Source organism: Thermobia domestica, chromosome 18 (genome assembly GCF_964235325.1).
Source record: "Thermobia domestica chromosome 18, izTheDome1.hap1.1, whole genome shotgun sequence".
NCBI lineage: Eukaryota > Metazoa > Arthropoda > Insecta > Zygentoma > Lepismatidae > Thermobia > Thermobia domestica.
In genome coordinates this window covers 130,623,124-130,633,859 of record NC_137471.1, presented here as the reverse complement: position 1 = coordinate 130,633,859, position 10,736 = coordinate 130,623,124, and positions in this window count along the sequence as shown.

Genomic DNA, 10,736 nt, shown 5'->3' with positions numbered 1-10,736 from the left:
TGCTACCAGGTAGTGGAGAAGAATTGAAATATAGTTGATAAGTATACATTAGAAACTTAATATAACTATTAGATATTATTATTTGTTTTTTCTTAGCTGTAGTAACAGCCACAATCTGGTTTGTCTTAATGTCACATCTTTGAAAGTAACACTTTTCCACTTCAATTAATCGATTAAAGTGATTTTTAATAAACGTTTCCCAAAGAGGTGAATCAAAAATAAGCTTAGTAAAATACATGCATTAAGAGTACATTAGACACTAAACTTAATAGAGGGGAGAGCTTTTATGTTGAGATAAGCAAGAATTAGCTTTCAGTTATTTCCTGATTTTTATGGTAAGTTTGATGGCTCAGTGCTAAAAGCTTCTATTCCTCCCAGGCACATGAGAGCTTGTGCAGAACAACATTGTGTTCGTGCTTTTTTCTTGTAGTTCTGCAATTTCCTTCCACATTTTCATTCTAGCATTTTTTCATAATCATTTATTTTCACTGTTCGTTCGTCTCCTTCAACCTATATGGTATACCTGTGGGACAAAATTTAGAAGTTTTATTTCGTTTCGAATTTTTACTTCTTAACCTTATCCTTCCTTAATGCAGTACAAGTTTGCAGTTCTCCCTGGTCTACCACAACTAACAAAACGTTCATTATTAACCTTGAAATAAAAGGATTAAGGATCCAAGTTAATTAATGATAACTAACAAACTACAATAAGATGCACTTAGCAAGTGAAGTTTGGTCAAATTCCAACTTCAATCATTTCTGAGCTAGACGAAAACTTGTTATATGAAGCAGATTATCACCAGTCTTAACAAATGACGTGAACAAAATAAATTGAAATGAAAACTTTAACATCACACACGGTTATTGAATGTTGACTAAGGGAGGATGATGAATATGATAGACTATGGAAGAATTCGAGGAATGAGAATGTGGAAAAATGAGAGATAATTCAATGTTGTTTACTAAAAACTCACATAACCTAGCATCGAACCAGGAATCCATGCACCCTGCAAAATCATATATTGTAAAATAAGTGCTACGAAATTAATAAAGAAAAGTTAATTTCATCCTCAACAAAGCCAAGGTTGAAGTATTTCCTGTCTTTCCTTTATCAAGCTGTTTTATGTACTTCATGGTTTACTGAAGAATAAACTCATTTACCTCAAAATTATATGAAATTTCCCAAATGTATTGTTCGATTTCATGTGCGAATGTTATTTATGATTATCATACCATAGAAAGTATCCAAACACCGTATTTCCATACTATTATTGATTCTTATTCAAGAACATTACTGAAAGTTATCGATAGAAGAGTAGTATTAGCAGTACAATTGTGGCGCTCAGGATCAGCAATGAAACAAGTTACTTAAATCCTTACCTTTACTGATTACTCTTTTTAATACATTAAGAAGATTACTGTAAGAGAAGCTGACTTAAATGCTAGTTTGGTTTCCATTTAAGGAAGACAAAAATTATACATTTCTGACATCTAATTGGTAACACTAAATTTTATTGCTTAAAATACCATATTAACCTATTTCTCTTCAAATAAGTGCTGCTAATACATTTTGGAACTGCAGAACAAATACAATCGTATAAAGAAATATTTAGGAAAAAAATAGTAATACTCTGACACACACACACACACACACACACACACACACACACATATATATATATATATATATATATATATATATATATATACTACAAATTTAAATCTTTTAAAAATAAACCTTGCACTCTACACATTTAAATCAGAATAAACAACAATACAACAGCAGAAATTAAAGAGTAAGGTTCGTGTCCTTCCTTCCTTATAACACACTATATGAACAAGAAACGAGATTGGCCAATGTGGCAATTGGTGTATAACGAATTACCAAATGACACTTGTTACTTAGTAAAACATGAATAAATCAAAAATATAATTAACCACTCTCTATAATTACTAGTAGAAGCTATATGGTACATCTTTAATACAGAACGATGTACGCGCTTCTTCTGCGCGGTACTTTCTTCTGTTCATTTGCTAAGTATATTTAGTAAGTCAGTAGAGGAAAAATTACCGATCTGGCTCATACTAGCCCAATCCAGGTCCCGCCTGATCCGAAGTACTCGATAGACCAGTATCGCACGATACACCATGACCCACGTACCGTCCAATCATGGAAAATCAAACACCTCGAAAACTCGTTCTCTTTTATGATTGTGTACTAGTTCCCTATTAGGGCCACTTTTTAGGGGTTTACTCGTTCCTTTTCATGAGCAATTTTTCAACCCCTATTTTAACATAGCAGAAATTACATAAGACTATGAGCCCATTTTCCAACTCTATTCAACATAGCAAAGGCTACTAGCATAACAGACAATAATGGGAGTGTATTCGTTCTTTTATGACTACATTTTTAAACCCCTATTTTAACACAACATAAATTACTTAATATAATGAACACACAATCCAATGAAATATTACACAGAGACTATGAACATAGCAGAGCTGATAAAAGAGCGAACCACTATTTTCTAACCACTATTCAAAATAGCACATATTACACCCCTATTTGATACAGCAGAGAACATGAACCAGTACCAGGGGTGTACTAGTTCCCTTTTATGAGCACTTCTCCAACCTCTATTTTAACATAGCAGAAATTATATAAGACTACAAAAATGTAGCAGACAATGAACATATTTTCCAACTCTATTTAATATAACACTACGAACATGTAGCAGAGCTAATAAAAGAGTTTGGCTTATTTTCAACCCCTATTTTAAAATATCAGAAATTACATAAGATTATTAACACACTCCTATGTAACATAGCAGAAAGGCTACTAACATAATAGAGGTGTACTCATTCTCTTTTACGACCACATTTCCCAACTCCTATGTAACATAGCAAAGACTACTAACATAACAGACAATAATGGGAATGTATTCGTTCTCTTTTACGACTACTTTCTTCAACCCCTATTTTAACGTAACACAGAGACTACGAACACAACTATTAAAAAGAGCACATATTACATAAGACTATGAGCACATCTTCCAACCCATGTGTAATATACCAGAAATTACATAAGACCACGAACACGTAGCAGAGCTAATAAAGGGTTTGTCTTATTTTTCAACCCCTATTTTAACATAACAAGAATTGCATAAGACTACGAACACACTCCTATGTAACATAGCAAAGACTACTAACATAACAGAGAATAATGGGAGTGTACTCGTTCCCTTTCATGAGCACATTTTTCAACCCCTATTTTAACATAGCAGAGAATATGAACCAATAGGAGGGGCACCTCTTATCAACCGCTATGTAACATGGCAGAAATTACATAAGCATGCATCTAAAACTGCATGTTCGAAAAGTACTAACCATGAGGTCAAAAGTGAAATATTTAAACGCAAATAACTCTTAAACGGAGAGACATACTGAGGTGGTGTTTCCACATTTAACAATAAGTCATTAACTACTGCATGTCCCAGAAGTATTAATCATCAAGGTCCAGGATCAAATACTTAAACACGAATAACTCATAAACGGAGCTACACATTGCGGCGGTGTTTCCACATTTAGTAACAGGTCATCAAATACTGCATGTTGTAACAGAACTTCCGATAGAGGTCAAAGGTCAAATATTTTAACTGGAATAACTCGTAAACGGAATCAAATATTGAAGCGGTGTTTCCTCATTTAGTAATAGGTCATCAACTACTACATGTACCAAAAGCACTGACCATCAAGGCCAAAGGTCAATTATTTAAACCCGAACAATTCGTAAACGGAGTCACATATTGAGGTGCAGTTTCCACATTTAGTAATAACTAGTGATGGGCAGTGAGAATATTCCCGGTGGGAAGGAAAATAAAAAATGGGAATATTCCCGGGTTTTTCCCTGGCAGCTAAATTCCCGAGAACGAATTTATTTCCATTGCTTTACTTCACCTTCTAAATTATAAGAACCATATGTCTAATTACTTTATTTTCATTTATTATTATTAACTTCTAGGTTTTAGATAATTTGGAGATTTAAAAAAATAAAATTCTTGAACAGTACTTTAAATAATTAATAATGTGATATTTAAAGTTCCGTTTCCATTTGAAATAAAAATTAGCAAAGCACTAATTTAAAAATGATGGACAGAAAAAAGTTTGTAAAGCAATGTAGAAATTATGCAGAAATAGAGTTGATGTAGTATTAACACACCTTAAACCACCGTTAGTAATAGATGTTGGCCTGTCTCCGGGCTCTGACTCAAATTTCTAAAAACGGTGCTCAGACTTCTCTTACATGTGAATTAACGCAGGAAATTTCGAGAAATGTGTAGGAAGAAAGGTCGTGTGCTATAATGTTACGTGTTAAGTTATAAAACTAGGCCAGTAGCATGCAAATATTGTGAACATAAATATGTATGCGCAAATGTGTCTTCTGAGACATGGTGGGACATTTGTCTTCCGACAGTTACCAATCTAATTTGTTTATAGCATTTAAAAATTTCATATGTTTATAATATCAATAGTAGAGTCAAGTCTGGAAAATCCATTTACATATAAATTTAAACCTGTTTGGCGGTGTAAAGGTATGTGGACTTACTATACCATTACTATTTTTCCACATATTTACTTGAATAGAACATATTGTAAGTAAATATACATTTATGTGTATTCTCTAAATATAATACAATATTAATAAATTAAAATAATACCGTTCAGAATATATATTTTGAAGAATCCTCTGGACATAACAGCAATAATATACGGTGATAAAAAACAAATTTACCTTTGAAATCATAAAGTAGGAATTGAATTAAATTTTCTTTGTGTTTGTACAAAAATTCCCGGAATATTCCAATTTTTGGAAATCTTCCTGGGAATTTTTCCGAAAAATATCTTCTCGAGAATTTACCCATCACTAGTAATAACTCTTCAACTACCACATGTCCCAAAAGTAGTGACCATCGAGGACAAAGGTCAAATATTTAAACTGGAATAACTCGTAAACAGAGCAACGGATAAATTTGTGTCACGCGTTCAATTTTGTACCAAGCAGAAAAAGTGAAGAAGGAATAAATTTGAGTGGCTTATTTACTTTCGTATTAACGAGAAAAAATTAAAGAAACGCCATTTTAACTATCTCAGAATTTCTGTACCCTTTTGTTTTATTCAAGTAAACGAAAAAATGAATTTGAATGGACTATTTATTCTTGTCTAACTTGGCTAGCTTCTTAACTAGCTGAATATTTTTATACCACTTTCTACTATTTAAATGAACGAAGGAATAAATTTGTGCTGTCCAGAGAGGACCATTTTAACTGTCTCAGCAATTCAATGCCAGTTTGTACTATTTAAATAAACGAAGAGGTAACTTTTGAGTGAGCTTTTCAATTTTGTAGAAAGAAAAAAAGCAAAGAAAGACAATTTTTAAACTAACTCAGAATTTTATATCATTTTGAAATACTCAAATAAACGAAGAAATAAATCTCTATAGAGCATTTAGTTTCGTACGAACCAGAAAAAGTGAAGAATGATTAAAATTTGAGTGGACTAGTTCCTTATATATTAAGTGGAAAAAGTGAAGGGTCATTATAGCTTTTGTATTATTCAAATAAAAGAAGGAATAATATTTTCCTTACCAGAAAACGAATAAGGCTCACGTTAACTCACTCAGCATTTTATAACTTTTTGTGCTACACAAATAATAGATGGAATAAATTTTAGTAATTTATTTTTGTACCAATCAGAAGAAAAACAAAGAAGGCAGGCTCAGCATTTTTAACAAGCTCAGCATTCTTAACAAGCTCAGCATTTTATACCTTTTTGTGCCATTTAAAAAATAAATAAATATATTGGTGTGTCCTATTTCCTTTTGTACCAACGAGAAAAAAGGCGAAGAAGGACCATTTTTAACTGGCTTAGAATTTTATACCTTTTTGTAATATTTAAACAAACGAAGGAACAAATTTATACCAAGCAGAAAAAGTAAAGAAATACCATTCAACTAACTAATATTTTGTGCTACGCAAACAAACAAAGGAATAAAATTGTACTAACCAGAAAAAGAGAAGAAATGCCATTTTTAACTAGCTCAGAATTTCTAGACCATGTTCTGCTGTTTAAACAAACGAAGGGATAAATTTGAGTGACTATTCAACTTTGTACTAACGACACATGCCATTTTAACTAGCTGAGTGTTTTAAATAATCTTGTACTATCTAAATAAAGAAAGGGATAAATTGACTGACTTATTCAATTTTGTACCAATGGGACATGCCCTTTTAACTGGCTCAAAATGTCTACACCTTTTTGTTCTATGTAAGCTAACAAAGGAATAAATTTGTACTAACCAGAAAAGCGAAGAAATTTCATTTTAGCTAACTTAAAATTTTATATCATTTTGTAATACTCAAATAAACGAAGGAATACATTTGTGTGACCTATTCAGTTTTGTAACAAGCAGAACAAGAATGAAATAACATTTTGTACCAATCAAATAAACGAAAGACTAAATTTGGGTGGTCCATTAAGTTTTCTACGAACCACGAAAGAAAGGGAAGAAGGTCCATTTTAACTAGCTCAATATTTCTGTACCATTTTGTACTACTAAAATAAAAGAAGGAATACATTTGGGTAATCTATTTTATTTTTGTACCAATCAGAAGAAATTCAAAGAATGGCTATTTTAACCAGCCCAACACTTTATGCTCTCTTTACTACTTAAATAAACGAAGGAATAAATTTGAGTGTTTTATTTTTTGTGGTACTAGATTTTTTACTATTTTGTATATTGTTGAGTCACCCAGAGAAAGGGAAACTTTTAGGTAGCATTGCTAAATAAATTTTAATTGCCTCTTCCGTCACTAAGTAATGCTTGTATTATTAATGGACGTGTGCTTGAGTTGAGTTGATTTTGAGTTTAACGTCCCGTTCAGCAGCGAGGCTATATGAAACGTGGACCTACTGATTAACGTGGAATCCGAAGCACATGAACTCCCGCCGGGAATCGAACCCGGGTCTCCCACGCCAATGGCGCGTACGCTAACCGCCTAGCCACTGAGGACCTCGGTGTGTGTTTATCGAATTAGGTCTTACATTTACTATAGGTTGACAAAATACTAACGATGACGCTAAAGTCCAAACTTTCCCGTTACTAACTACATATTTGAACGTAAGATTTAACTAACCAGAGCTGCCATTCATTACAGAAGAGTAACGTCATACATTCAATTTCAACTTAATTCTGTAGAGCAGACTACATAACAATTAGCGTTATTAAGGGATGAACACGTACTAAAGATAAATAATGAAGGGCGACGAATCATGACAATAATAAAAAAGAAGAAACAGCATGCTTGGTCATTTCGGATCACCGTGGTGATAGAGGAAAATGTAGAAGGAATACCAGACGAAGAAGAGATCATATCTAAAATAAAAATAAGCTCACCAAGGAAAAGAAAAGTTTTCAAAGTTTTATGTTGAACACCATCTATAGAAAATGCTGAATTATTAGCTGTGTACAGATTTATTCAACTCAAAAGCTATTATTCTTTGTGTTGCTGCAGATACTTTAGCTTCTCAATATTAATGCAGTTTAAACAAAATAATAAAGTAAGGTTACGAATGAGTTACCTAACATTAGGATTATTAGTATATTGAGGGCTCTAAGGTACAGTCCCTTGAGCGCAAATTTGTTTCTTATATATATAGGTAACATAGGGCACCTTACCAGTGGAAAAGGCAAACAGCTATTGACATTATTTTTAGTGTAATTTTATTAGGCAAAAGCTCCTTATATAGTGCATTTTTTACGTGACGGGAAAGGCAATTAAAATTTATTTAGCAATGCTACTTTAAAGTTGCCCTTTCTCTGGGTAACGCAACAATATACAAAAACAGTACACAATCTAGTAGAACAAAAAACGAAACACTCAAATTTATTCCTTCGTTTATTTGAATCCCCCAGAAAGGTTAAAATGTGAGCTATTAAGATTGGACCTTCTTTGAATTTCTTCTGATTGGTACAAAAATTGAATAGGTCAATCAAATTTATCCCTTCGTTTGTTTAAATTGTACAAGATGATATAAAATTATCAGCTAGTTAAAATGACTTTATCGTTAGTACAAAAATAAATAGTCCATCCAAATTCATTTCTTCGTTTATTTGAATGATCCATAAAAGCTACATAAATTCTGAGCTAGTTAAAATGGCGTTTCTTTGATTACTACAAAATGTTAATTCTTTCCTTTTTTGCTTGCTACAAAACTGAATAGGTCACAAATTTACTCATTTGTTTATTTGATTAGTATAATATGTCAATTCTTTCCTTTTTTCTGTTTGCTACAGAACCGAATAAATCACAAAAATGTATTCCTTCGTTTATTTGAATATTACAAAATGATATAAAATTTTTGTGTTCGTTAAAATAAAATTTCTTCGCTTGTTCTGGTTAGTACAAATTTATCCCTTTGTTAAAATAGTACTAAAATGTCTAGAAATTCTGAGCTAGTTAAAATGGCACTTCTCGTCGGTACAAAATTGAATATAACACTCAAATATATCCCTTTGTTTGTTTAGAGTACAACATGGTCTAGAAATTCTGAGCTAATTAAAATGGCATTTCTCCGTTTTTACTGGTTAGTACAAATTTATTCCTTTGTTTGTTTGTGTAGCACAAAAATTATTAGTTAGTTAAATGGCATTTCTTTGCTTTTTCTGCTTGGTGCAAATTTATCTCTTCGTATATTTAAATATTATAAAAAGGTATAAAATTCTAAGCCAGTTAAAATGGTCCTTCGCTTTTTTCTCGTTGGCACAAAAGGAAATAGAACACACCGATATATTTATTCATTTTTAAATGTCACAAAAAGGTATAAAATGATGAGCTTGTTAAAGTTGACCCTATTTGTTTTTCTTCGGATTGTTACAAAAATGAAATAGACCACACAAATTTATTCCTTCTATTATTTGAATAGCACGAAAACGTATATAATGCTGAGTTATTTAACGTGAACCTTCTTCGCTTTTCTGGTAAGGAAAAATTTATTCTTTCGTTTATTTGAATAATACAAAAGTTATAATGGCCCTTCACTTTTGCAGGTGGTACATAAGGAAATAGTCCACTCAAATTTTATTCATTCTTCCCTTTTTTCTGGTTCGTACGAAACTAAATACTCCATAGAAATTTATTTCTTCGTTTATTTGGGTATTACAAAATGATATAAAATTCTGAGTTAGTTTAAAAATTGTCTTTCTTGCTTTTTTCTTCTTTCTACAAAATTGAAAAGCTCACTCAAAAGTTCTCTCTTCGTTTGTTTAAATAATACAAAAATGGTATAACATGCTGAGCTAGTTAAAATGGTCTTTCTTCGCTTTATGTTGTTAGTACAAATCTATTCCTTTGTTTATTTGTGTAGCTTTTTCCTGTATGGTTCAAAGCTAAATAGGTCAGAGAAATGTAACCCTTCGTTTGTTTAAATACTACAAAAGTATAAAATTTTAATCCAGTTAAAAAGGTCCTTTTTCGCTTTTTTTCCGTTGGTACAAAAGGAAATAGGACACCCGTATTTATTTATTCATTTCTTTAAATTGCAAAAATATAAAATGCTGAGCTAGTTAAAATGGTCCTTCTTTGCTTTTCTCCTGATGGGTACAAAAATAAAAGAGACTACTCAAATTATCCTGTTTTTTTAAATTGTACAGAAAGGTATAGAATGGTGAGCTAGTTAAAATGGTTCATCTTTACCTTTCTTCTGATTGGTACAAAAATAAAATAGACCACTCAAATTTATTCCCTGTATTATTTGAATAGCAAAAAAGGTATAAAATGCTGACAAAGATAACATGAGCCTTCTTCGCCTTTTCTGGTAAGGAAAACGGAACGCAGACAATTTTGGACAACGACAAGGTTGGACAACGACAAGCTTGGACACTTATCTGGGGTGTCCAAGCTTATCGTGGTCGATCCCGACAAACCTGGACACATCTAATTTCGGGTCGCTCACGACAAGGTTGGCCAACGACAAGCCTGGACACATTCCTGAGGTGTCCAGGCTCGTCGGGATCGATTTTGGATCGCTGACGACAAGGTTGGCCAACGACAAGCCTGAACACATTCCAATGGGCCGATTTGGTGCATTCAAAGCACGTAGATCTGACAAATACAACTGTTTATTCACTTGTACGGGTGTACAAGGGCAGTTAGTGTTATCAATGTACAAGGGCAACTATTCTCTCTGATTATACTGCAGTGTTATTTTTATACCACCGTGATTTTCATACAAATCGTAAGAAGTACCACAGACATGAGGGTTCAAACCTATTCAAGCCATCAGGCTTTGGGCCCGCTACGTTTCGACGACACCGTATCGGCGCCAGCTCAGTTCGGCGAAAATTTATGTACAAGGGCACAATCCCATTTAATAATTATTTAAGTAATTTTTTTAAGTAAAACGAAAATATTAAATAATAATAATCTCTTTTAATAAAAGGTAAATAAATTTAAAATAATTCAAAAATCCTCTAGTAGAGGGCAGTAGCTGACTGGCAAGAAGCAGCCAATAGCGATATAGATGCAAGCCATGCAACTCTAAATTGAAGGGCATGTATATATGAACTGGAAACGCCTTAACTGGTAGAGTTTGTTGGAACAGGCATTTCAAATTGGGTCGTTGACGAGAAGCCTTCACACATTCCTGGGGTGTCCAGATTTGTCGCGGTCGATCCCGAC